At 47.2% G+C, this 26,144-nt stretch overlaps 10 non-coding genes across 10 annotated transcripts; all 10 read left to right on the top strand.

Moving 5' to 3' along the window:
• Positions 1–217: 217 nt before the first annotated feature.
• LOC130346511 (U2 spliceosomal RNA) lies at positions 218–408 on the top strand. The gene has a single exon (XR_008884706.1). It is a non-coding gene; the product is annotated as a U2 spliceosomal RNA (small nuclear RNA).
• A 2,098-nt stretch (positions 409–2,506) lies between these two features.
• On the top strand, positions 2,507–2,697 carry LOC130346510 (U2 spliceosomal RNA). The gene has a single exon (XR_008884705.1). It is a non-coding gene; the product is annotated as a U2 spliceosomal RNA (small nuclear RNA).
• Positions 2,698–4,792: 2,095 nt separating this feature from the next.
• Positions 4,793–4,983, top strand: LOC130346509 (U2 spliceosomal RNA). Its single transcript, XR_008884704.1, has one exon. It is a non-coding gene; the product is annotated as a U2 spliceosomal RNA (small nuclear RNA).
• Positions 4,984–7,076: 2,093 nt separating this feature from the next.
• On the top strand, positions 7,077–7,267 carry LOC130346508 (U2 spliceosomal RNA). The gene has a single exon (XR_008884703.1). It is a non-coding gene; the product is annotated as a U2 spliceosomal RNA (small nuclear RNA).
• A 2,096-nt stretch (positions 7,268–9,363) lies between these two features.
• On the top strand, positions 9,364–9,554 carry LOC130346507 (U2 spliceosomal RNA). Its single transcript, XR_008884702.1, has one exon. It is a non-coding gene; the product is annotated as a U2 spliceosomal RNA (small nuclear RNA).
• Positions 9,555–11,640: 2,086 nt separating this feature from the next.
• On the top strand, positions 11,641–11,831 carry LOC130346500 (U2 spliceosomal RNA). Its single transcript, XR_008884701.1, has one exon. It is a non-coding gene; the product is annotated as a U2 spliceosomal RNA (small nuclear RNA).
• A 2,092-nt stretch (positions 11,832–13,923) lies between these two features.
• Positions 13,924–14,114, top strand: LOC130346553 (U2 spliceosomal RNA). Its single transcript, XR_008884743.1, has one exon. It is a non-coding gene; the product is annotated as a U2 spliceosomal RNA (small nuclear RNA).
• A 2,084-nt stretch (positions 14,115–16,198) lies between these two features.
• On the top strand, positions 16,199–16,389 carry LOC130346541 (U2 spliceosomal RNA). Its single transcript, XR_008884733.1, has one exon. It is a non-coding gene; the product is annotated as a U2 spliceosomal RNA (small nuclear RNA).
• A 2,103-nt stretch (positions 16,390–18,492) lies between these two features.
• LOC130346529 (U2 spliceosomal RNA) lies at positions 18,493–18,683 on the top strand. The gene has a single exon (XR_008884722.1). It is a non-coding gene; the product is annotated as a U2 spliceosomal RNA (small nuclear RNA).
• Positions 18,684–20,787: 2,104 nt separating this feature from the next.
• LOC130346517 (U2 spliceosomal RNA) lies at positions 20,788–20,978 on the top strand. Its single transcript, XR_008884711.1, has one exon. It is a non-coding gene; the product is annotated as a U2 spliceosomal RNA (small nuclear RNA).
• Positions 20,979–26,144: the final 5,166 nt, after the last annotated feature.

Here is a 26,144-nt window from a genome sequence, read left to right as displayed (position 1 = left end):
TTATGGATTGCATTTAAAAAGGCCCCGTGGGAGTGCAATGGGCCCCTGTCTTGCTGCTTAGCAATAATGGTATGGGTTTAGGTTCTGCTGTGTGTACTGGTGGTTGACTGCCCCCCAGCCCAGAGTGTGCATGGAAAATTGTCTGGCAGCCTCCCTGACAGCAAGCAGTGATAGTGCCCATGAAGGGGACCTTGTTGGGCCCGCCCCTTTCACGGTTATCGCTTCTCGGCCTTTTGGCTAAGATCAAGTGTAGTATCTGTTCTTATCAGTTTAATATCTGATACGTCCCCTATCTGGGGACCATATATTAAATGGATTTTTGAGAACGGGGGCCGATTTCGAAGCTTGCTTCCGTCGCCCTATGCATTGACCCGATATGGCAGTATCTTCGGGTACAGTGCACCACCCCCTTACAGGGTTAAAAAGAAAGATTCCTACTTTCATTGCTACCTGCTTGCTGGCTAGCCAGCTAGCCAGCCCTGTGGGCCTTGCTGCTACTGCAGCCAAAAAACAAAAGGTGGTGCTGCTGCTGCTTCTGCTGCTTCTGCTTCTGCTTGTGTCTGGCCCCTGTTGGAGCGTCCAGGCACAGGACTTCTGCTGCTGCTGACTAAATGGCCTCCTTAATTGGATCATTTGAGTAGCCAGCACACCTGTGCAGGTAGGGCATGACATGATAGGCAGCTGCCTTGATAGCGGGTGGGTGCTGAATGTTCCTAATTGACAAAATAAGATTAATGCTTATGAAGAAATATAAAATCTCATCCCTTCCCCAATATCGCGCCACACCCCTACCCCTTAATTCCCTGGTTGAACGTGATGGACATATGTCTTTTTTCGACCGTACTAACTATGTAACTATGTAACATAACATGGGGGGGGGGGGGGGTTGGGGTCTCCTGGCTGTTCACACAGGTGTGTCATTGCTGTACATTGACCATGCATTGCTTCTGTGGTATTGCAAAGGCAAAGACAAATGCTTCCAGCCATCCATTGCACTAATGGATTGGTCATCAGCTGGCTGTCTATGTCCCGCATCAATATAGACCAAAGTACAGAGGGTTAGGCTATGCTATTGTGCACCTACCTGATGCATCAGAAGGTGCGAGGCCCTTGCTAAATTCTGTGCACAGACTTTGAGATCTATGCTTTAGACTGTATCTAAACCTGCTCCAACATGGACTGACATTCTGGCCTACTTTCAGCCGATGCGACTTGTCTGTCGCTGAACAGTCGCTTTTTATGTATTCAGCACCTATGTATAATGTTGTAAAAATGCTCTAGAAGCTAAAGTCGCAGAAATGTCACACATATTTGGCCTGCAACTTTCTGTGCGACAAATTCAGACAGGAAAAATCAGTATAAATCCTTAGAAAATTATCCCCCAGTGTCTCCATCTGCTGGCGGTATTGAATAAGCATTGCTGCACTGATGGGGTATGCATTAGACGAAAAAAAAGAAGAAAAAGAAGAATAATACGCCCAGAAAAGAGGCGAAAAGGAGAAAAACGTAAAAAAACGTGAAAAAAAAGTAAGAGGAAGAGAAGGGAAAAAAAGGTGGAAATGGGTTTAAAAGTGATTTCGGCGGAGAAATATATATATATATATATATATATATATATATATATATATATATATGCGCACACACACACATAGATATAAACGTATTCTCCGTTGAGATATTGCAGCCGCTGCTGTGTCCAGGCCCAGGAGCCTTAGCACTGTGCTGTGATGTCACTCAATACCACTGACATCACTAGGTGTAAACAACATCTCTCCTTTGCTGTGTATGTGACTATGGAGCTGTTTGGTGATGTCGTCTATTACGGCCTTCATAGAAGCAACAGGAGATTGTTGCATCCATCTTGAACCCTCAGAACTACAGTGCTATGATGTCACTCACTTCCACAGGCCTTGCAGAGTGTAAACAACAACAACCCAGCTTTGTTGTGTATGTAACCAAAGGGATTTGTGATGTCACCTAGAACCTTCACAGCAGCGACAGCTTTATGAGGAGCATCAGCACTGCTCTGCCTGAGCAGAACCATCACCGCCATAGGTTGTCAAATAACCCGGATTTAACCCACACAGGTAAGTCCAATGGGGTGCAGGCATGTCCTCTATGCTTACAGCTTCCCGTGGGTGTTGGTTTGATACCGTTTGGGGACAGCCAAGGAGGCATCTGCAGGCAACAAAGGTAGGTGTGTGCTTGTGTGTGTGTTTCCTATGCAGATCCTAAGCCCAGTGTCACATGCAAGTAGGAGGAGTAAGAAGGGTTCCTGGCAAATCCGGGTTATGGATTGCATTTAAAAAGGCCCCGTGGGAGTGCAATGGGCCCCTGTCTTGCTGCTTAGCAATAATGGTATGGGTTTAGGTTCTGCTGTGTGTACTGGTGGTTGACTGCCCCCCAGCCCAGAGTGTGCATGGAAAATTGTCTGGCAGCCTCCCTGACAGCAAGCAGTGATAGTGCCCATGAAGGGGACCTTGTTGGGCCCGCCCCTTTCACGGTTATCGCTTCTCGGCCTTTTGGCTAAGATCAAGTGTAGTATCTGTTCTTATCAGTTTAATATCTGATACGTCCCCTATCTGGGGACCATATATTAAATGGATTTTTGAGAACGGGGGCCGATTTCGAAGCTTGCTTCCGTCGCCCTATGCATTGACCCGATATGGCAGTATCTTCGGGTACAGTGCACCACCCCCTTACAGGGTTAAAAAGAAAGATTCCTACTTTCATTGCTACCTGCTTGCTGGCTAGCCAGCTAGCCAGCCCTGTGGGCCTTGCTGCTGCTGCAGCCAAAAAACAAAAGGTGGTGCTGCTGCTGCTTCTGCTGCTTCTGCTTCTGCTTGTGTCTGGCCCCTGTTGGAGCGTCCAGGCACAGGACTTCTGCTGCTGCTGACTAAATGGCCTCCTTAATTGGATCATTTGAGTAGCCAGCACACCTGTGCAGGTAGGGCATGACATGATAGGCAGCTGCCTTGATAGCGGGTGGGTGCTGAATGTTCCTAATTGACAAAATAAGATTAATGCTTATGAAGAAATATAAAATCTCATCCCTTCCCCAATATCGCGCCACACCCCTACCCCTTAATTCCCTGGTTGAACGTGATGGACATATGTCTTTTTTCGACCGTACTAACTATGTAACTATGTAACATAACATGGGGGGGGGGGGGGGGTCTCCTGGCTGTTCACACAGGTGTGTCATTGCTGTACATTGACCATGCATTGCTTCTGTGGTATTGCAAAGGCAAAGACAAATGCTTCCAGCCATCCATTGCACTAATGGATTGGTCATCAGCTGGCTGTCTATGTCCCGCATCAATATAGACCAAAGTACAGAGGGTTAGGCTATGCTATTGTGCACCTACCTGATGCATCAGAAGGTGCGAGGCCCTTGCTAAATTCTGTGCACAGACTTTGAGATCTATGCTTTAGACTGTATCTAAACCTGCTCCAACATGGACTGACATTCTGGCCTACTTTCAGCCGATGCGACTTGTCTGTCGCTGAACAGTCGCTTTTTATGTATTCAGCACCTATGTATAATGTTGTAAAAATGCTCTAGAAGCTAAAGTCGCAGAAATGTCACACATATTTGGCCTGCAACTTTCTGTGCGACAAATTCAGACAGGAAAAATCAGTATAAATCCTTAGAAAATTATCCCCCAGTGTCTCCATCTGCTGGCGGTATTGAATAAGCATTGCTGCACTGATGGGGTATGCATTAGACGAAAAAAAAGAAGAAAAAGAAGAATAATACGCCCAGAAAAGAGGCGAAAAGGAGAAAAACGTAAAAAAACTTGAAAAAAAAGTAAGAGGAAGAGAAGGGAAAAAAAGGTGGAAATGGGTTTAAAAGTGATTTCGGCGGAGAAATATATATATATATATATATATATATATATATATATATATATATATACGCGCACACACACACATAGATATAAACGTATTCTCCGTTGAGATATTGCAGCCGCTGCTGTGTCCAGGCCCAGGAGCCTTAGCACTGTGCTGTGATGTCACTCAATACCACTGACATCACTAGGTGTAAACAACATCTCTCCTTTGCTGTGTATGTGACTATGGAGCTGTTTGGTGATGTCGTCTATTACGGCCTTCATAGAAGCAACAGGAGATTGTTGCATCCATCTTGAACCCTCAGAACTACAGTGCTATGATGTCACTCACTTCCACAGGCCTTGCAGAGTGTAAACAACAACAACCCAGCTTTGTTGTGTATGTAACCATAGGGATTTGTGATGTCACCTAGAACCTTCACAGCAGCGACAGCTTTATGAGGAGCATCAGCACTGCTCTGCCTGAGCAGAACCATCACCGCCATAGGTTGTCAAATAACCCGGATTTAACCCACACAGGTAAGTCCAATGGGGTGCAGGCATGTCCTCTATGCTTACAGCTTCCCGTGGGTGTTGGTTTGATACCGTTTGGGGACAGCCAAGGAGGCATCTGCAGGCAACAAAGGTAGGTGTGTGCTTGTGTGTGTGTTTCCTATGCAGATCCTAAGCCCAGTGTCACATGCAAGTAGGAGGAGTAAGAAGGGTTCCTGGCAAATCCGGGTTATGGATTGCATTTAAAAAGGCCCCGTGGGAGTGCAATGGGCCCCTGTCTTGCTGCTTAGCAATAATGGTATGGGTTTAGGTTCTGCTGTGTGTACTGGTGGTTGACTGCCCCCCAGCCCAGAGTGTGCATGGAAAATTGTCTGGCAGCCTCCCTGACAGCAAGCAGTGATAGTGCCCATGAAGGGGACCTTGTTGGGCCCGCCCCTTTCACGGTTATCGCTTCTCGGCCTTTTGGCTAAGATCAAGTGTAGTATCTGTTCTTATCAGTTTAATATCTGATACGTCCCCTATCTGGGGACCATATATTAAATGGATTTTTGAGAACGGGGGCCGATTTCGAAGCTTGCTTCCGTCGCCCTATGCATTGACCCGATATGGCAGTATCTTCGGGTACAGTGCACCACCCCCTTACAGGGTTAAAAAGAAAGATTCCTACTTTCATTGCTACCTGCTTGCTGGCTAGCCAGCTAGCCAGCCCTGTGGGCCTTGCTGCTGCTGCAGCCAAAAAACAAAAGGTGGTGCTGCTGCTGCTTCTGCTGCTTCTGCTTCTGCTTGTGTCTGGCCCCTGTTGGAGCGTCCAGGCACAGGACTTCTGCTGCTGCTGACTAAATGGCCTCCTTAATTGGATCATTTGAGTAGCCAGCACACCTGTGCAGGTAGGGCATGACATGATAGGCAGCTGCCTTGATAGCGGGTGGGTGCTGAATGTTCCTAATTGACAAAATAAGATTAATGCTTATGAAGAAATATAAAATCTCATCCCTTCCCCAATATCGCGCCACACCCCTACCCCTTAATTCCCTGGTTGAACGTGATGGACATATGTCTTTTTTCGACCGTACTAACTATGTAACTATGTAACATAACATGGGGGGGGGGGGGGGGTCTCCTGGCTGTTCACACAGGTGTGTCATTGCTGTACATTGACCATGCATTGCTTCTGTGGTATTGCAAAGGCAAAGACAAATGCTTCCAGCCATCCATTGCACTAATGGATTGGTCATCAGCTGGCTGTCTATGTCCCGCATCAATATAGACCAAAGTACAGAGGGTTAGGCTATGCTATTGTGCACCTACCTGATGCATCAGAAGGTGCGAGGCCCTTGCTAAATTCTGTGCACAGACTTTGAGATCTATGCTTTAGACTGTATCTAAACCTGCTCCAACATGGACTGACATTCTGGCCTACTTTCAGCCGATGCGACTTGTCTGTCGCTGAACAGTCGCTTTTTATGTATTCAGCACCTATGTATAATGTTGTAAAAATGCTCTAGAAGCTAAAGTCGCAGAAATGTCACACATATTTGGCCTGCAACTTTCTGTGCGACAAATTCAGACAGGAAAAATCAGTATAAATCCTTAGAAAATTATCCCCCAGTGTCTCCATCTGCTGGCGGTATTGAATAAGCATTGCTGCACTGATGGGGTATGCATTAGACGAAAAAAAAGAAGAAAAAGAAGAATAATACGCCCAGAAAAGAGGCGAAAAGGAGAAAAACGTAAAAAAACTTGAAAAAAAAGTAAGAGGAAGAGAAGGGAAAAAAAGGTGGAAATGGGTTTAAAAGTGATTTCGGCGGAGAAATATATATATATATATATATATATATATATATATATATATATATACGCGCACACACACACATAGATATAAACGTATTCTCCGTTGAGATATTGCAGCCGCTGCTGTGTCCAGGCCCAGGAGCCTTAGCACTGTGCTGTGATGTCACTCAATACCACTGACATCACTAGGTGTAAACAACATCTCTCCTTTGCTGTGTATGTGACTATGGAGCTGTTTGGTGATGTCGTCTATTACGGCCTTCATAGAAGCAACAGGAGATTGTTGCATCCATCTTGAACCCTCAGAACTACAGTGCTATGATGTCACTCACTTCCACAGGCCTTGCAGAGTGTAAACAACAACAACCCAGCTTTGTTGTGTATGTAACCATAGGGATTTGTGATGTCACCTAGAACCTTCACAGCAGCGACAGCTTTATGAGGAGCATCAGCACTGCTCTGCCTGAGCAGAACCATCACCGCCATAGGTTGTCAAATAACCCGGATTTAACCCACACAGGTAAGTCCAATGGGGTGCAGGCATGTCCTCTATGCTTACAGCTTCCCGTGGGTGTTGGTTTGATACCGTTTGGGGACAGCCAAGGAGGCATCTGCAGGCAACAAAGGTAGGTGTGTGCTTGTGTGTGTGTTTCCTATGCAGATCCTAAGCCCAGTGTCACATGCAAGTAGGAGGAGTAAGAAGGGTTCCTGGCAAATCCGGGTTATGGATTGCATTTAAAAAGGCCCCGTGGGAGTGCAATGGGCCCCTGTCTTGCTGCTTAGCAATAATGGTATGGGTTTAGGTTCTGCTGTGTGTACTGGTGGTTGACTGCCCCCCAGCCCAGAGTGTGCATGGAAAATTGTCTGGCAGCCTCCCTGACAGCAAGCAGTGATAGTGCCCATGAAGGGGACCTTGTTGGGCCCGCCCCTTTCACGGTTATCGCTTCTCGGCCTTTTGGCTAAGATCAAGTGTAGTATCTGTTCTTATCAGTTTAATATCTGATACGTCCCCTATCTGGGGACCATATATTAAATGGATTTTTGAGAACGGGGGCCGATTTCGAAGCTTGCTTCCGTCGCCCTATGCATTGACCCGATATGGCAGTATCTTCGGGTACAGTGCACCACCCCCTTACAGGGTTAAAAAGAAAGATTCCTACTTTCATTGCTACCTGCTTGCTGGCTAGCCAGCTAGCCAGCCCTGTGGGCCTTGCTGCTGCTGCAGCCAAAAAACAAAAGGTGGTGCTGCTGCTGCTTCTGCTGCTTCTGCTTCTGCTTGTGTCTGGCCCCTGTTGGAGCGTCCAGGCACAGGACTTCTGCTGCTGCTGACTAAATGGCCTCCTTAATTGGATCATTTGAGTAGCCAGCACACCTGTGCAGGTAGGGCATGACATGATAGGCAGCTGCCTTGATAGCGGGTGGGTGCTGAATGTTCCTAATTGACAAAATAAGATTAATGCTTATGAAGAAATATAAAATCTCATCCCTTCCCCAATATCGCGCCACACCCCTACCCCTTAATTCCCTGGTTGAACGTGATGGACATATGTCTTTTTTCGACCGTACTAACTATGTAACTATGTAACATAACATGGGGGGGGGGGGGGGGGGGTCTCCTGGCTGTTCACACAGGTGTGTCATTGCTGTACATTGACCATGCATTGCTTCTGTGGTATTGCAAAGGCAAAGACAAATGCTTCCAGCCATCCATTGCACTAATGGATTGGTCATCAGCTGGCTGTCTATGTCCCGCATCAATATAGACCAAAGTACAGAGGGTTAGGCTATGCTATTGTGCACCTACCTGATGCATCAGAAGGTGCGAGGCCCTTGCTAAATTCTGTGCACAGACTTTGAGATCTATGCTTTAGACTGTATCTAAACCTGCTCCAACATGGACTGACATTCTGGCCTACTTTCAGCCGATGCGACTTGTCTGTCGCTGAACAGTCGCTTTTTATGTATTCAGCACCTATGTATAATGTTGTAAAAATGCTCTAGAAGCTAAAGTCGCAGAAATGTCACACATATTTGGCCTGCAACTTTCTGTGCGACAAATTCAGACAGGAAAAATCAGTATAAATCCTTAGAAAATTATCCCCCAGTGTCTCCATCTGCTGGCGGTATTGAATAAGCATTGCTGCACTGATGGGGTATGCATTAGACGAAAAAAAAGAAGAAAAAGAAGAATAATACGCCCAGAAAAGAGGCGAAAAGGAGAAAAACGTAAAAAAACGTGAAAAAAAAGTAAGAGGAAGAGAAGGGAAAAAAAGGTGGAAATGGGTTTAAAAGTGATTTCGGCGGAGAAATATATATATATATATATATATATATATATATATATATATATATATGCGCACACACACACATAGATATAAACGTATTCTCCGTTGAGATATTGCAGCCGCTGCTGTGTCCAGGCCCAGGAGCCTTAGCACTGTGCTGTGATGTCACTCAATACCACTGACATCACTAGGTGTAAACAACATCTCTCCTTTGCTGTGTATGTGACTATGGAGCTGTTTGGTGATGTCGTCTATTACGGCCTTCATAGAAGCAACAGGAGATTGTTGCATCCATCTTGAACCCTCAGAACTACAGTGCTATGATGTCACTCACTTCCACAGGCCTTGCAGAGTGTAAACAACAACAACCCAGCTTTGTTGTGTATGTAACCATAGGGATTTGTGATGTCACCTAGAACCTTCACAGCAGCGACAGCTTTATGAGGAGCATCAGCACTGCTCTGCCTGAGCAGAACCATCACCGCCATAGGTTGTCAAATAACCCGGATTTAACCCACACAGGTAAGTCCAATGGGGTGCAGGCATGTCCTCTATGCTTACAGCTTCCCGTGGGTGTTGGTTTGATACCGTTTGGGGACAGCCAAGGAGGCATCTGCAGGCAACAAAGGTAGGTGTGTGCTTGTGTGTGTGTTTCCTATGCAGATCCTAAGCCCAGTGTCACATGCAAGTAGGAGGAGTAAGAAGGGTTCCTGGCAAATCCGGGTTATGGATTGCATTTAAAAAGGCCCCGTGGGAGTGCAATGGGCCCCTGTCTTGCTGCTTAGCAATAATGGTATGGGTTTAGGTTCTGCTGTGTGTACTGGTGGTTGACTGCCCCCCAGCCCAGAGTGTGCATGGAAAATTGTCTGGCAGCCTCCCTGACAGCAAGCAGTGATAGTGCCCATGAAGGGGACCTTGTTGGGCCCGCCCCTTTCACGGTTATCGCTTCTCGGCCTTTTGGCTAAGATCAAGTGTAGTATCTGTTCTTATCAGTTTAATATCTGATACGTCCCCTATCTGGGGACCATATATTAAATGGATTTTTGAGAACGGGGGCCGATTTCGAAGCTTGCTTCCGTCGCCCTATGCATTGACCCGATATGGCAGTATCTTCGGGTACAGTGCACCACCCCCTTACAGGGTTAAAAAGAAAGATTCCTACTTTCATTGCTACCTGCTTGCTGGCTAGCCAGCTAGCCAGCCCTGTGGGCCTTGCTGCTGCTGCAGCCAAAAAACAAAAGGTGGTGCTGCTGCTGCTTCTGCTGCTTCTGCTTCTGCTTGTGTCTGGCCCCTGTTGGAGCGTCCAGGCACAGGACTTCTGCTGCTGCTGACTAAATGGCCTCCTTAATTGGATCATTTGAGTAGCCAGCACACCTGTGCAGGTAGGGCATGACATGATAGGCAGCTGCCTTGATAGCGGGTGGGTGCTGAATGTTCCTAATTGACAAAATAAGATTAATGCTTATGAAGAAATATAAAATCTCATCCCTTCCCCAATATCGCGCCACACCCCTACCCCTTAATTCCCTGGTTGAACGTGATGGACATATGTCTTTTTTCGACCGTACTAACTATGTAACTATGTAACATAACATGGGGGGGGGGGGGGGGGTCTCCTGGCTGTTCACACAGGTGTGTCATTGCTGTACATTGACCATGCATTGCTTCTGTGGTATTGCAAAGGCAAAGACAAATGCTTCCAGCCATCCATTGCACTAATGGATTGGTCATCAGCTGGCTGTCTATGTCCCGCATCAATATAGACCAAAGTACAGAGGGTTAGGCTATGCTATTGTGCACCTACCTGATGCATCAGAAGGTGCGAGGCCCTTGCTAAATTCTGTGCACAGACTTTGAGATCTATGCTTTAGACTGTATCTAAACCTGCTCCAACATGGACTGACATTCTGGCCTACTTTCAGCCGATGCGACTTGTCTGTCGCTGAACAGTCGCTTTTTATGTATTCAGCACCTATGTATAATGTTGTAAAAATGCTCTAGAAGCTAAAGTCGCAGAAATGTCACACATATTTGGCCTGCAACTTTCTGTGCGACAAATTCAGACAGGAAAAATCAGTATAAATCCTTAGAAAATTATCCCCCAGTGTCTCCATCTGCTGGCGGTATTGAATAAGCATTGCTGCACTGATGGGGTATGCATTAGACGAAAAAAAAGAAGAAAAAGAAGAATAATACGCCCAGAAAAGAGGCGAAAAGGAGAAAAACGTAAAAAAACGTGAAAAAAAAGTAAGAGGAAGAGAAGGGAAAAAAAGGTGGAAATGGGTTTAAAAGTGATTTCGGCGGAGAAATATATATATATATATATATATATATATATATATATATGCGCACACACACACATAGATATAAACGTATTCTCCGTTGAGATATTGCAGCCGCTGCTGTGTCCAGGCCCAGGAGCCTTAGCACTGTGCTGTGATGTCACTCAATACCACTGACATCACTAGGTGTAAACAACATCTCTCCTTTGCTGTGTATGTGACTATGGAGCTGTTTGGTGATGTCGTCTATTACGGCCTTCATAGAAGCAACAGGAGATTTTTGCATCCATCTTGAACCCTCAGAACTACAGTGCTATGATGTCACTCACTTCCACAGGCCTTGCAGAGTGTAAACAACAACAACCCAGCTTTGTTGTGTATGTAACCAAAGGGATTTGTGATGTCACCTAGAACCTTCACAGCAGCGACAGCTTTATGAGGAGCATCAGCACTGCTCTGCCTGAGCAGAACCATCACCGCCATAGGTTGTCAAATAACCCGGATTTAACCCACACAGGTAAGTCCAATGGGGTGCAGGCATGTCCTCTATGCTTACAGCTTCCCGTGGGTGTTGGTTTGATACCGTTTGGGGACAGCCAAGGAGGCATCTGCAGGCAACAAAGGTAGGTGTGTGCTTGTGTGTGTGTTTCCTATGCAGATCCTAAGCCCAGTGTCACATGCAAGTAGGAGGAGTAAGAAGGGTTCCTGGCAAATCCGGGTTATGGATTGCATTTAAAAAGGCCCCGTGGGAGTGCAATGGGCCCCTGTCTTGCTGCTTAGCAATAATGGTATGGGTTTAGGTTCTGCTGTGTGTACTGGTGGTTGACTGCCCCCCAGCCCAGAGTGTGCATGGAAAATTGTCTGGCAGCCTCCCTGACAGCAAGCAGTGATAGTGCCCATGAAGGGGACCTTGTTGGGCCCGCCCCTTTCACGGTTATCGCTTCTCGGCCTTTTGGCTAAGATCAAGTGTAGTATCTGTTCTTATCAGTTTAATATCTGATACGTCCCCTATCTGGGGACCATATATTAAATGGATTTTTGAGAACGGGGGCCGATTTCGAAGCTTGCTTCCGTCGCCCTATGCATTGACCCGATATGGCAGTATCTTCGGGTACAGTGCACCACCCCCTTACAGGGTTAAAAAGAAAGATTCCTACTTTCATTGCTACCTGCTTGCTGGCTAGCCAGCTAGCCAGCCCTGTGGGCCTTGCTGCTGCTGCAGCCAAAAAACAAAAGGTGGTGCTGCTGCTGCTTCTGCTGCTTCTGCTTCTGCTTGTGTCTGGCCCCTGTTGGAGCGTCCAGGCACAGGACTTCTGCTGCTGCTGACTAAATGGCCTCCTTAATTGGATCATTTGAGTAGCCAGCACACCTGTGCAGGTAGGGCATGACATGATAGGCAGCTGCCTTGATAGCGGGTGGGTGCTGAATGTTCCTAATTGACAAAATAAGATTAATGCTTATGAAGAAATATAAAATCTCATCCCTTCCCCAATATCGCGCCACACCCCTACCCCTTAATTCCCTGGTTGAACGTGATGGACATATGTCTTTTTTCGACCGTACTAACTATGTAACTATGTAACATAACATGGGGGGGGGGGGGTCTCCTGGCTGTTCACACAGGTGTGTCATTGCTGTACATTGACCATGCATTGCTTCTGTGGTATTGCAAAGGCAAAGACAAATGCTTCCAGCCATCCATTGCACTAATGGATTGGTCATCAGCTGGCTGTCTATGTCCCGCATCAATATAGACCAAAGTACAGAGGGTTAGGCTATGCTATTGTGCACCTACCTGATGCATCAGAAGGTGCGAGGCCCTTGCTAAATTCTGTGCACAGACTTTGAGATCTATGCTTTAGACTGTATCTAAACCTGCTCCAACATGGACTGACATTCTGGCCTACTTTCAGCCGATGCGACTTGTCTGTCGCTGAACAGTCGCTTTTTATGTATTCAGCACCTATGTATAATGTTGTAAAAATGCTCTAGAAGCTAAAGTCGCAGAAATGTCACACATATTTGGCCTGCAACTTTCTGTGCGACAAATTCAGACAGGAAAAATCAGTATAAATCCTTAGAAAATTATCCCCCAGTGTCTCCATCTGCTGGCGGTATTGAATAAGCATTGCTGCACTGATGGGGTATGCATTAGACGAAAAAAAAGAAGAAAAAGAAGAATAATACGCCCAGAAAAGAGGCGAAAAGGAGAAAAACGTAAAAAAACGTGAAAAAAAAGTAAGAGGAAGAGAAGGGAAAAAAAGGTGGAAATGGGTTTAAAAGTGATTTCGGCGGAGAAATATATATATATATATATATATATATATATATATATATATATATATATGCGCACACACACACATAGATATAAACGTATTCTCCGTTGAGATATTGCAGCCGCTGCTGTGTCCAGGCCCAGGAGCCTTAGCACTGTGCTGTGATGTCACTCAATACCACTGACATCACTAGGTGTAAACAACATCTCTCCTTTGCTGTGTATGTGACTATGGAGCTGTTTGGTGATGTCGTCTATTACGGCCTTCATAGAAGCAACAGGAGATTGTTGCATCCATCTTGAACCCTCAGAACTACAGTGCTATGATGTCACTCACTTCCACAGGCCTTGCAGAGTGTAAACAACAACAACCCAGCTTTGTTGTGTATGTAACCATAGGGATTTGTGATGTCACCTAGAACCTTCACAGCAGCGACAGCTTTATGAGGAGCATCAGCACTGCTCTGCCTGAGCAGAACCATCACCGCCATAGGTTGTCAAATAACCCGGATTTAACCCACACAGGTAAGTCCAATGGGGTGCAGGCATGTCCTCTATGCTTACAGCTTCCCGTGGGTGTTGGTTTGATACCGTTTGGGGACAGCCAAGGAGGCATCTGCAGGCAACAAAGGTAGGTGTGTGCTTGTGTGTGTGTTTCCTATGCAGATCCTAAGCCCAGTGTCACATGCAAGTAGGAGGAGTAAGAAGGGTTCCTGGCAAATCCGGGTTATGGATTGCATTTAAAAAGGCCCCGTGGGAGTGCAATGGGCCCCTGTCTTGCTGCTTAGCAATAATGGTATGGGTTTAGGTTCTGCTGTGTGTACTGGTGGTTGACTGCCCCCCAGCCCAGAGTGTGCATGGAAAATTGTCTGGCAGCCTCCCTGACAGCAAGCAGTGATAGTGCCCATGAAGGGGACCTTGTTGGGCCCGCCCCTTTCACGGTTATCGCTTCTCGGCCTTTTGGCTAAGATCAAGTGTAGTATCTGTTCTTATCAGTTTAATATCTGATACGTCCCCTATCTGGGGACCATATATTAAATGGATTTTTGAGAACGGGGGCCGATTTCGAAGCTTGCTTCCGTCGCCCTATGCATTGACCCGATATGGCAGTATCTTCGGGTACAGTGCACCACCCCCTTACAGGGTTAAAAAGAAAGATTCCTACTTTCATTGCTACCTGCTTGCTGGCTAGCCAGCTAGCCAGCCCTGTGGGCCTTGCTGCTGCTGCAGCCAAAAAACAAAAGGTGGTGCTGCTTCTGCTGCTTCTGCTTCTGCTTGTGTCTGGCCCCTGTTGGAGCGTCCAGGCACAGGACTTCTGCTGCTGCTGACTAAATGGCCTCCTTAATTGGATCATTTGAGTAGCCAGCACACCTGTGCAGGTAGGGCATGACATGATAGGCAGCTGCCTTGATAGCGGGTGGGTGCTGAATGTTCCTAATTGACAAAATAAGATTAATGCTTATGAAGAAATATAAAATCTCATCCCTTCCCCAATATCGCGCCACACCCCTACCCCTTAATTCCCTGGTTGAACGTGATGGACATATGTCTTTTTTCGACCGTACTAACTATGTAACTATGTAACATAACATGGGGGGGGGGGGGGGGGTCTCCTGGCTGTTCACACAGGTGTGTCATTGCTGTACATTGACCATGCATTGCTTCTGTGGTATTGCAAAGGCAAAGACAAATGCTTCCAGCCATCCATTGCACTAATGGATTGGTCATCAGCTGGCTGTCTATGTCCCGCATCAATATAGACCAAAGTACAGAGGGTTAGGCTATGCTATTGTGCACCTACCTGATGCATCAGAAGGTGCGAGGCCCTTGCTAAATTCTGTGCACAGACTTTGAGATCTATGCTTTAGACTGTATCTAAACCTGCTCCAACATGGACTGACATTCTGGCCTACTTTCAGCCGATGCGACTTGTCTGTCGCTGAACAGTCGCTTTTTATGTATTCAGCACCTATGTATAATGTTGTAAAAATGCTCTAGAAGCTAAAGTCGCAGAAATGTCACACATATTTGGCCTGCAACTTTCTGTGCGACAAATTCAGACAGGAAAAATCAGTATAAATCCTTAGAAAATTATCCCCCAGTGTCTCCATCTGCTGGCGGTATTGAATAAGCATTGCTGCACTGATGGGGTATGCATTAGACGAAAAAAAAGAAGAAAAAGAAGAATAATACGCCCAGAAAAGAGGCGAAAAGGAGAAAAACGTAAAAAAACGTGAAAAAAAAGTAAGAGGAAGAGAAGGGAAAAAAAGGTGGAAATGGGTTTAAAAGTGATTTCGGCGGAGAAATATATATATATATATATATATATATATATATATATATATATGCGCACACACACACATAGATATAAACGTATTCTCCGTTGAGATATTGCAGCCGCTGCTGTGTCCAGGCCCAGGAGCCTTAGCACTGTGCTGTGATGTCACTCAATACCACTGACATCACTAGGTGTAAACAACATCTCTCCTTTGCTGTGTATGTGACTATGGAGCTGTTTGGTGATGTCGTCTATTACGGCCTTCATAGAAGCAACAGGAGATTGTTGCATCCATCTTGAACCCTCAGAACTACAGTGCTATGATGTCACTCACTTCCACAGGCCTTGCAGAGTGTAAACAACAACAACCCAGCTTTGTTGTGTATGTAACCATAGGGATTTGTGATGTCACCTAGAACCTTCACAGCAGCGACAGCTTTATGAGGAGCATCAGCACTGCTCTGCCTGAGCAGAACCATCACCGCCATAGGTTGTCAAATAACCCGGATTTAACCCACACAGGTAAGTCCAATGGGGTGCAGGCATGTCCTCTATGCTTACAGCTTCCCGTGGGTGTGGGTTTGATACCGTTTGGGGACAGCCAAGGAGGCATCTGCAGGCAACAAAGGTAGGTGTGTGCTTGTGTGTGTGTTTCCTATGCAGATCCTAAGCCCAGTGTCACATGCAAGTAGGAGGAGTAAGAAGGGTTCCTGGCAAATCCGGGTTATGGATTGCATTTAAAAAGGCCCCGTGGGAGTGCAATGGGCCCCTGTCTTGCTGCTTAGCAATAATGGTATGGGTTTAGGTTCTGCTGTGTGTACTGGTGGTTGACTGCCCCCCAGCCCAGAGTGTGCATGGAAAATTGTCTGGCAGCCTCCCTGACAGCAAGCAGTGATAGTGCCCATGAAGGGGACCTTGTTGGGCCCGCCCCTTTCACGGTTATCGCTTCTCGGCCTTTTGGCTAAGATCAAGTGTAGTATCTGTTCTTATCAGTTTAATATCTGATACGTCCCCTATCTGGGGACCATATATTAAATGGATTTTTGAGAACGGGGGCCGATTTCGAAGCTTGCTTCCGTCGCCCTATGCATTGACCCGATATGGCAGTATCTTCGGGTACAGTGCACCACCCCCTTACAGGGTTAAAAAGAAAGATTCCTACTTTCATTGCTACCTGCTTGCTGGCTAGCCAGCTAGCCAGCCCTGTGGGCCTTGCTGCTGCTGCAGCCAAAAAACAAAAGGTGGTGCTGCTGCTGCTTCTGCTGCTTCTGCTTCTGCTTGTGTCTGGCCCCTGTTGGAGCGTCCAGGCACAGGACTTCTGCTGCTGCTGACTAAATGGCCTCCTTAATTGGATCATTTGAGTAGCCAGCACACCTGTGCAGGTAGGGCATGACATGATAGGCAGCTGCCTTGATAGCGGGTGGGTGCTGAATGTTCCTAATTGACAAAATAAGATTAATGCTTATGAAGAAATATAAAATCTCATCCCTTCCCCAATATCGCGCCACACCCCTACCCCTTAATTCCCTGGTTGAACGTGATGGACATATGTCTTTTTTCGACCGTACTAACTATGTAACTATGTAACATAACATGGGGGGGGGGGGGGGGGGTCTCCTGGCTGTTCACACAGGTGTGTCATTGCTGTACATTGACCATGCATTGCTTCTGTGGTATTGCAAAGGCAAAGACAAATGCTTCCAGCCATCCATTGCACTAATGGATTGGTCATCAGCTGGCTGTCTATGTCCCGCATCAATATAGACCAAAGTACAGAGGGTTAGGCTATGCTATTGTGCACCTACCTGATGCATCAGAAGGTGCGAGGCCCTTGCTAAATTCTGTGCACAGACTTTGAGATCTATGCTTTAGACTGTATCTAAACCTGCTCCAACATGGACTGACATTCTGGCCTACTTTCAGCCGATGCGACTTGTCTGTCGCTGAACAGTCGCTTTTTATGTATTCAGCACCTATGTATAATGTTGTAAAAATGCTCTAGAAGCTAAAGTCGCAGAAATGTCACACATATTTGGCCTGCAACTTTCTGTGCGACAAATTCAGACAGGAAAAATCAGTATAAATCCTTAGAAAATTATCCCCCAGTGTCTCCATCTGCTGGCGGTATTGAATAAGCATTGCTGCACTGATGGGGTATGCATTAGACGAAAAAAAAGAAGAAAAAGAAGAATAATACGCCCAGAAAAGAGGCGAAAAGGAGAAAAACGTAAAAAAACGTGAAAAAAAAGTAAGAGGAAGAGAAGGGAAAAAAAGGTGGAAATGGGTTTAAAAGTGATTTCGGCGGAGAAATATATATATATATATATATATATATATATATATATATATATATATATATATATGCGCACACACACACATAGATATAAACGTATTCTCCGTTGAGATATTGCAGCCGCTGCTGTGTCCAGGCCCAGGAGCCTTAGCACTGTGCTGTGATGTCACTCAATACCACTGACATCACTAGGTGTAAACAACATCTCTCCTTTGCTGTGTATGTGACTATGGAGCTGTTTGGTGATGTCGTCTATTACGGCCTTCATAGAAGCAACAGGAGATTGTTGCATCCATCTTGAACCCTCAGAACTACAGTGCTATGATGTCACTCACTTCCACAGGCCTTGCAGAGTGTAAACAACAACAACCCAGCTTTGTTGTGTATGTAACCATAGGGATTTGTGATGTCACCTAGAACCTTCACAGCAGCGACAGCTTTATGAGGAGCATCAGCACTGCTCTGCCTGAGCAGAACCATCACCGCCATAGGTTGTCAAATAACCCGGATTTAACCCACACAGGTAAGTCCAATGGGGTGCAGGCATGTCCTCTATGCTTACAGCTTCCCGTGGGTGTTGGTTTGATACCGTTTGGGGACAGCCAAGGAGGCATCTGCAGGCAACAAAGGTAGGTGTGTGCTTGTGTGTGTGTTTCCTATGCAGATCCTAAGCCCAGTGTCACATGCAAGTAGGAGGAGTAAGAAGGGTTCCTGGCAAATCCGGGTTATGGATTGCATTTAAAAAGGCCCCGTGGGAGTGCAATGGGCCCCTGTCTTGCTGCTTAGCAATAATGGTATGGGTTTAGGTTCTGCTGTGTGTACTGGTGGTTGACTGCCCCCCAGCCCAGAGTGTGCATGGAAAATTGTCTGGCAGCCTCCCTGACAGCAAGCAGTGATAGTGCCCATGAAGGGGACCTTGTTGGGCCCGCCCCTTTCACGGTTATCGCTTCTCGGCCTTTTGGCTAAGATCAAGTGTAGTATCTGTTCTTATCAGTTTAATATCTGATACGTCCCCTATCTGGGGACCATATATTAAATGGATTTTTGAGAACGGGGGCCGATTTCGAAGCTTGCTTCCGTCGCCCTATGCATTGACCCGATATGGCAGTATCTTCGGGTACAGTGCACCACCCCCTTACAGGGTTAAAAAGAAAGATTCCTACTTTCATTGCTACCTGCTTGCTGGCTAGCCAGCTAGCCAGCCCTGTGGGCCTTGCTGCTGCTGCAGCCAAAAAACAAAAGGTGGTGCTGCTGCTGCTTCTGCTGCTTCTGCTTCTGCTTGTGTCTGGCCCCTGTTGGAGCGTCCAGGCACAGGACTTCTGCTGCTGCTGACTAAATGGCCTCCTTAATTGGATCATTTGAGTAGCCAGCACACCTGTGCAGGTAGGGCATGACATGATAGGCAGCTGCCTTGATAGCGGGTGGGTGCTGAATGTTCCTAATTGACAAAATAAGATTAATGCTTATGAAGAAATATAAAATCTCATCCCTTCCCCAATATCGCGCCACACCCCTACCCCTTAATTCCCTGGTTGAACGTGATGGACATATGTCTTTTTTCGACCGTACTAACTATGTAACTATGTAACATAACATGGGGGGGGGGGGGGGGGGGGGTCTCCTGGCTGTTCACACAGGTGTGTCATTGCTGTACATTGACCATGCATTGCTTCTGTGGTATTGCAAAGGCAAAGACAAATGCTTCCAGCCATCCATTGCACTAATGGATTGGTCATCAGCTGGCTGTCTATGTCCCGCATCAATATAGACCAAAGTACAGAGGGTTAGGCTATGCTATTGTGCACCTACCTGATGCATCAGAAGGTGCGAGGCCCTTGCTAAATTCTGTGCACAGACTTTGAGATCTATGCTTTAGACTGTATCTAAACCTGCTCCAACATGGACTGACATTCTGGCCTACTTTCAGCCGATGCGACTTGTCTGTCGCTGAACAGTCGCTTTTTATGTATTCAGCACCTATGTATAATGTTGTAAAAATGCTCTAGAAGCTAAAGTCGCAGAAATGTCACACATATTTGGCCTGCAACTTTCTGTGCGACAAATTCAGACAGGAAAAATCAGTATAAATCCTTAGAAAATTATCCCCCAGTGTCTCCATCTGCTGGCGGTATTGAATAAGCATTGCTGCACTGATGGGGTATGCATTAGACGAAAAAAAAGAAGAAAAAGAAGAATAATACGCCCAGAAAAGAGGCGAAAAGGAGAAAAACGTAAAAAAACGTGAAAAAAAAGTAAGAGGAAGAGAAGGGAAAAAAAGGTGGAAATGGGTTTAAAAGTGATTTCGGCGGAGAAATATATATATATATATATATATATATATATATATATATATATATATATATATGCGCACACACACACATAGATATAAACGTATTCTCCGTTGAGATATTGCAGCCGCTGCTGTGTCCAGGCCCAGGAGCCTTAGCACTGTGCTGTGATGTCACTCAATACCACTGACATCACTAGGTGTAAACAACATCTCTCCTTTGCTGTGTATGTGACTATGGAGCTGTTTGGTGATGTCGTCTATTACGGCCTTCATAGAAGCAACAGGAGATTGTTGCATCCATCTTGAACCCTCAGAACTACAGTGCTATGATGTCACTCACTTCCACAGGCCTTGCAGAGTGTAAACAACAACAACCCAGCTTTGTTGTGTATGTAACCATAGGGATTTGTGATGTCACCTAGAACCTTCACAGCAGCGACAGCTTTATGAGGAGCATCAGCACTGCTCTGCCTGAGCAGAACCATCACCGCCATAGGTTGTCAAATAACCCGGATTTAACCCACACAGGTAAGTCCAATGGGGTGCAGGCATGTCCTCTATGCTTACAGCTTCCCGTGGGTGTTGGTTTGATACCGTTTGGGGACAGCCAAGGAGGCATCTGCAGGCAACAAAGGTAGGTGTGTGCTTGTGTGTGTGTTTCCTATGCAGATCCTAAGCCCAGTGTCACATGCAAGTAGGAGGAGTAAGAAGGGTTCCTGGCAAATCCGGGTTATGGATTGCATTTAAAAAGGCCCCGTGGGAGTGCAATGGGCCCCTGTCTTGCTGCTTAGCAATAATGGTATGGGTTTAGGTTCTGCTGTGTGTACTGGTGGTTGACTGCCCCCCAGCCCAGAGTGTGCATGGAAAATTGTCTGGCAGCCTCCCTGACAGCAAGCAGTGATAGTGCCCATGAAGGGGACCTTGTTGGGCCCGCCCCTTTCACGGTTATCGCTTCTCGGCCTTTTGGCTAAGATCAAGTGTAGTATCTGTTCTTATCAGTTTAATATCTGATACGTCCCCTATCTGGGGACCATATATTAAATGGATTTTTGAGAACGGGGGCCGATTTCGAAGCTTGCTTCCGTCGCCCTATGCATTGACCCGATATGGCAGTATCTTCGGGTACAGTGCACCACCCCCTTACAGGGTTAAAAAGAAAGATTCCTACTTTCATTGCTACCTGCTTGCTGGCTAGCCAGCTAGCCAGCCCTGTGGGCCTTGCTGCTGCTGCAGCCAAAAAACAAAAGGTGGTGCTGCTGCTGCTTCTGCTGCTTCTGCTTCTGCTTGTGTCTGGCCCCTGTTGGAGCGTCCAGGCACAGGACTTCTGCTGCTGCTGACTAAATGGCCTCCTTAATTGGATCATTTGAGTAGCCAGCACACCTGTGCAGGTAGGGCATGACATGATAGGCAGCTGCCTTGATAGCGGGTGGGTGCTGAATGTTCCTAATTGACAAAATAAGATTAATGCTTGTCACGATGCCGGCTGGCAGGTAGTGGATCCTCTGTGCCAGAGAGGGATTGGCGTGGACCGTGCTAGAGGATCGGTTCTAAGACACTACTGGTTTTCACCAGAGCCCGCCGCAAAGCGGGATGGTCTTGCTGCGGCGGTAGTGACCAGGTCGTATCCCCTAGCAACGGCTCAACCTCTCTGGCTGCTGAAGATAGGCGCGGTACAAGGGAGTAGACAGAAGCAAGGTCGGACGTAGCAGAAGGTCGGGGCAGGCAGCAAGGATCGTAGTCAGGGGCAACGGCAGAAGGTCTGGAATCACAGGCAAGGAACACACAAGGAACGCTTTCACTGGCACTAGGGCAACAAGATCCGGCGAGGGAGTGAAGGGGAAGTGAGGTGATATAGGGAAGTGCACAGGTGTAAACACTAATTGGAACCACTGCACCAATCAGCGGTGCAGTGGCCCTTTAAATCGCAAAGACCCGGCGCGCGCGCGCCCTAGGGAGCGGGGCCGCGCGCGCCGGGACAGAACTGACGGGGAGCGAGTAAGGTACGGGAGCCGGGGTGCGCATCGCGAGCGGGCGCTACCCGCATCGCGAATCGCATCCCGGCCGGAGGTAGTAACGCAGCGCCCCGGGTCCGTGGAACCGACCGGGGCGCTGCAGTGAGGGAAGTGTAGCGAGCGCTCCGGGGAGGAGCGGAGACCCGGAGCGCTCGGCGTAACAGTACCCCCCCCCTTGGGTCTCCCCCTCTTCTTGGGACCTGAGAACCTGAGGATCAGACTTTTGTCCAGGATATTGTCCTCAGGTTCCCAGGACCTCTCTTCTGGACCACAACCCTCCCAATCCACTAAAAAAAAAGTTCTTCCCCTGACCTTTTTAGAGGCCAAAATCTCTTTGACAGAGAAGATGTCCGAGGAGCCGGAAACAGGAGTGGGAGGAACAGATTTAGGAGAAAAACGATTGAGGATGAGAGGTTTAAGAAGAGAGACGTGAAAGGCATTAGGGATACGAAGAGAAGGAGGAAGAAGAAGTTTGTAAGAGACAGGATTAATTTGACACAAAACTTTAAAAGGACCAAGATAGCGTGGTCCCAACTTATAGCTCGGGACACGGAAACGGACATATTTAGCGGAGAGCCATACCTTGTCTCCAGGGGAAAAAATGGGAGGAGCTCTTCTTTTCTTATCTGCGAATCTCTTCATGCGAGAAGAAGCCTGTAAGAGAGAATTTTGGGTCTCTTTCCATATGGTGGAAAGATCACGAGAAATTTCATCCACAGCGGGCAGACCAGAGGGCAAGGGGGTAGGGAGGGGGGGAAGAGGGTGACGGCCGTACACCACGAAAAACGGAGATTTGGAGGAAGATTCAGAGATTCTGAAATTATACGAGAATTCGGCCCAAGGTAGAAGATCTGCCCAGTCATCCTGGCGGGAGGAAACAAAATGTCGTAAATAGTCACCCAAGATCTGGTTAATTCTCTCTACTTGTCCATTGGATTGAGGATGGTATGCAGAAGAAAAATTTAATTTAATCTTGAGTTGTTTACAGAGAGCCCTCCAGAATTTAGACACAAATTGGACGCCTCTATCCGAGACGATCTGTGTAGGCAACCCGTGAAGACGAAAAATGTGTACAAAAAATTGTTTAGCCAACTGAGGCGCTGAAGGAAGACCAGGAAGAGGGATGAAATGTGCCATTTTGGAGAATCGATCAACGACCACCCAAATAACAGTGTTGCCATGGGATGGGGGTAAGTCAGTAATAAAATCCATACCAATCAGAGACCAAGGTTGTTCGGGGACAGGTAGAGGATGAAGAAAACCAGCGGGCTTCTGGCGAGGAGTCTTATCCCGGGCACAGATAGTGCAGGCTCGTACAAAGTCCACCACATCAGTCTCTAGAGTCGGCCACCAATAGAAGCGAGAGATGAGTTGCACAGATTTCTTGATGCCCGCATGACCTGCGAGATGGGAGGAGTGACCCCATTTGAGGATCCCAAGGCGTTGGCGTGGAGAAACAAAGGTCTTTCCTGGAGGAGTTTGCCTGATGGAGGCTGGAGAAGTGGAGATCAGGCAGTCAGGTGGAATGATGTGTTGAGGAGAGAGTTCAATTTCAGAGGCATCTGAGGAACGAGAGAGAGCATCGGCCCTAATGTTTTTATCAGCAGGCCGAAAGTGAATTTCAAAATTAAATCGGGCAAAGAACAGAGACCACCTGGCCTGACGAGGATTCAGCCGTTGGGCAGACTGGAGGTAGGAGAGGTTCTTGTGATCGGTGTAAATAATAACTGGAAATCTTGATCCCTCCAGCAGATGCCTCCATTCCTCAAGTGCTAATTTAATGGCTAGAAGCTCTCGATCCCCGATGGAGTAGTTCCTCTCCGCCGGAGAGAAGGTCCTGGAAAAAAAACCACAAGTAACAGCATGCCCGGAAGAGTTTTTTTGTAGAAGGACAGCTCCAGCTCCCACTGAGGAGGCATCAACCTCCAATAGGAAGGGTTTAGATGGGTCAGGTCTGGAGAGCACGGGAGCCGAAGAAAAGGCAGACTTGAGTCGTTTAAAGGCGTCTTCCGCTTGAGGAGGCCAAGACTTGGGATCGGCATTTTTTTTTGTTAAAGCCACAATAGGAGCCACAATGGTAGAAAAATGTGGAATAAATTGCCTGTAATAATTGGCGAACCCCAAAAAACGTTGGATGGCACGGAGTCCGGAGGGGCGTGGCCAATCTAAGACGGCAGAGAGTTTATCTGGGTCCATTTGTAGTCCCTGGCCAGAGACCAAGTATCCTAGAAAAGGAAGAGATTGGCATTCAAACAGACATTTCTCTATTTTGGCATAGAGTTGATTATCACGAAGTCTCTGAAGAACCATACGGACATGCTGGCGGTGTTCTTCAAGATTGGCAGAAAAAATCAGGATATCGTCCAGATATACAACAACACAGGAGTATAGTAGGTCACGAAAAATTTCATTAACAAAGTCTTGGAAGACGGCAGGGGCGTTGCATAGACCAAAGGGCATGACCAGATACTCAAAGTGTCCATCTCTGGTGTTAAATGCCGTTTTCCATTCATCCCCCTCTCTGATGCGGATGAGATTATAAGCACCTCTTAAGTCCAGTTTGGTAAAAATATGGGCACCTTGGAGACGATCAAAGAGTTCAGAGATGAGGGGTAGGGGGTAGCGGTTCTTAACCGTGATTTTATTAAGACCGCGGTAGTCAATGCAAGGACGTAGAGAGCCATCTTTTTTGGACACAAAGAAAAATCCGGCTCCGGCAGGAGAGGAGGATTTACGGATAAAGCCCTTTTTTAAATTTTCTTGGACGTATTCAGACATGGCAAGAGTCTCTGGGACGGACAGAGGATAGATTCTGCCCCGGGGTGGAGTAGTGCCCGGGAGGAGGTCAATGGGACAATCATAAGGCCTGTGAGGAGGTAGAGTCTCAGCTTGTTTTTTGCAAAAAACGTCCGCAAAGTCCATATAGGCCTTAGGGAGACCGGTTACATGAGGAAGCACAGGGACACGGCAAGGTTTACTGGGAACCGGTTTTAAGCAGTCCTTGGAACAAGAGGGCCCCCAACTCTTGATCTCCCCAGTGGACCAATCCAGGATTGGGGAATGGAGTTGAAGCCAGGGAAGTCCAAGAAGAATTTCAGAAGTGCAATTGGGGAGGACCAACAGTTCAATCCTCTCGTGATGAGATCCGATGCACATTAGAAGGGGCTCCGTGCGGAAACGTATAGTACAGTCCAATCTTTCATTGTTTACACAATTGATGTAGAGGGGTCTGGCGAGACTGGTCACCGGGATGTTGAACCTGTTGACGAGAGAGGCTAAGATGAAATTTCCTGCAGATCCAGAGTCCAAGAAGGCCACAGCAGAGAAGGAGAAGGCAGAGGCAGACATCCGCACAGGCACAGTAAGACGTGGAGAAGCAGAGTAGACATCAAGGACTGTCTCACCTTTGTGCGGAGTCAGCGGACGTCTTTCCAGGCGGGGAGGACGGATAGGACAATCCTTCAGGAAGTGTTCGGTACTAGCACAGTACAGGCAGAGATTCTCCATGCGGCGTCGTGTCCTCTCTTGGGGTGTCAGGCGAGACCGGTCGACCTGCATAGCCTCCACGGCGGGAGGCACAGGAACAGATTGCAGGGGACCAGAGGAGAGAGGAGCCGGGGAGAAGAAACGCCTCGTGCGAACAGAGTCCATATCCTGGCGGAGCTCCTGACGCCGTTCGGAAAAACGCATGTCAATGCGAGTGGCAAGATGGATGAGTTCATGTAGGTTAGCAGGGATTTCTCGTGCGGCCAGAACATCTTTAATGTTGCTGGATAGGCCTTTTTTAAAGGTCGCGCAGAGTGCCTCATTATTCCAGGATAATTCTGAAGCAAGGGTACGGAACTGTACGGCATACTCGCCAACGGAAGAATTACCCTGGACCAGGTTCAACAGGGCAGTCTCAGCAGAAGAGGCTCGGGCAGGTTCCTCAAAGACACTTCGAATTTCCGAGAAGAAGGAGTGTACAGAGGCAGTGACGGGGTCATTGCGGTCCCAGAGCGGTGTGGCCCAAGCCAGGGCTTTTCCAGACAGCAGGCTGACTACGAAAGCCACCTTAGACCTTTCAGTGGGGAACTGGTCCGACATCATCTCCAAGTGTAATGAACATTGGGAAAGAAAGCCACGGCAAAACTTAGAGTCCCCATCAAATTTATCCGGCAAGGATAGTCGTATTCCAGAAGCGGCCACTCGCTGCGGAGGAGGTACAGGAGCTGGCGGAGGAGATGATTGCTGGAGCTGTGGTAGTAACTGTTGTAGCATAACAGTCAGTTGAGACAGCTGTTGGCCTTGTT

This window comes from Hyla sarda, unplaced genomic scaffold, assembly GCF_029499605.1.
Source record: "Hyla sarda isolate aHylSar1 unplaced genomic scaffold, aHylSar1.hap1 scaffold_793, whole genome shotgun sequence".
In the NCBI taxonomy this organism is placed as follows: domain Eukaryota; kingdom Metazoa; phylum Chordata; class Amphibia; order Anura; family Hylidae; genus Hyla; species Hyla sarda.
The sequence above is the reverse complement of the archived record's forward strand: the minus strand, read 5'-3'. Positions and strand labels throughout refer to the sequence as shown.